The sequence below is a fragment of the Eptesicus fuscus genome, chromosome 11, assembly GCF_027574615.1.
Source record: "Eptesicus fuscus isolate TK198812 chromosome 11, DD_ASM_mEF_20220401, whole genome shotgun sequence".
Lineage (NCBI taxonomy): Eukaryota > Metazoa > Chordata > Mammalia > Chiroptera > Vespertilionidae > Eptesicus > Eptesicus fuscus.
This window is the reverse complement of record NC_072483.1, coordinates 65464804-65466196: the sequence shown is the minus strand read 5'-3', so window position 1 is coordinate 65466196 and position 1393 is coordinate 65464804. Positions and strand designations below refer to the sequence as shown.

Genomic DNA, 1393 nt, shown 5'->3' with positions numbered 1-1393 from the left:
ATTTCACAGATATCACTAGATGTTGCCAATTCTGCAGTAAAGGCCTTCATAGTAAAAACAAATAAAAACAAACAAATAACAACAGAACAGATCAGTTACTTCATAGACTGTCTTCAATTCCTATTTGTTTGATAGATAGATCAGTTACTTCATAGACTATCTTCAGTTCCTTATGGTTTGATTCAAGTTATGCTTTGTTGGCAGGAATACAATAGAAATGAGACTGCCTTTTTAGTGCCTAGCATCAGGAGATACATGCTGTTGATTAGTCCAATTACTGGCAATGTTAATTTTTTAGAACAATAAACACCCTTATCCCATGAGCTAAGATAGGAGGGAGGAGGACTTATATGCCTTTTAGGCCTTGATTTTCCTCAGCTACAACCCCAGCTTCTTGCCCTCCAGCGCATTGCCATCTGTGCGGCTACATTGACCTGGTCTTAAAGCAAGGCTACAAGAAGATTGCCCTGCTGGAAATGTTCCTCTAGAAAACTGCTGATTTGGGTATTGCTTTTATTTGTATCATATTTCTTCTGAATATTCTTGGATCATTTTTTTTGTTTGTTTGTTTAAAATCTCTTCCTCCTCAGGAGTCAGCTTGGCCCCCATCTTGTGGCCCAGGGCAGTGCCTAGCAAGACTATACCACTGTCAACACAGAGTGCTGTCAATGAGCATGATGCAATTCTTTAACAGAGTCTTGGTGTGGGCCAGTTCACTGTTGGATGCATAGAAATAACATCACAATCCTTGTTTTGATCCTACAACCCTGGGAGAAGCTGCAGCATCCAGCCTCAAGGCCCGGCACTTATTGCTGACTCCCACATACATGGACTGTGTGTTTACTTCAGGTCGATCTTAGTGTTGGCAGTGGGGTGTACCATCTCACATTTCTGCTTTGTGTGGTAGGGCTTTCTATTGCTCCAGGTCCTATGGTGCTTGTGCCAATTTTCCCAAGAGATGCTTGAATGTGGGAGCTGGGGACAGAGGCTTGAGCCATGAGACGCAGGACCAGTCCTCCCAGCTCCAGAATCCCACACCAGGTGGGCAGCAAGCTCAGCTCTTCAAGGTGGGCTTCCCCACCGAGCACTTGGGAGTTTACAGCAGTACCAAGGTATCATCATACACATGCAGCCCAGCCTGCACCTTTTCCCACCGCAGCCATGTTGCTGCCCCTCGCAGTCCTGTCGGCATCCCAATGACAATGATAATTTTGACCTTTGGATCACAATGTTTTATCTATCCTGGACAATGTTTCATGTGTGCTTGGGATGAATGTGTCTTCTGTGGCTGCTGGACAGAATGTTCTGTAAATGTCTGTTAAGTCCATCTGCTCTATCATGTATTTTAATTCCTATGTTTCCTTATTGATTTTTGTCTGGATGATCCATCTAT

At 43.8% G+C, this 1393-nt stretch overlaps 1 non-coding gene across 1 annotated transcript; it reads right to left on the bottom strand.

Moving 5' to 3' along the window:
• Window positions 1–1047: 1047 nt before the first annotated feature.
• On the bottom strand, window positions 1048–1127 carry LOC114232866 (small nucleolar RNA SNORD55/SNORD39). Its single transcript, XR_003618982.1, has one exon. It is a non-coding gene; the product is annotated as a small nucleolar RNA SNORD55/SNORD39 (small nucleolar RNA).
• Between the last annotated feature and the right edge of the window lie 266 nt (window positions 1128–1393).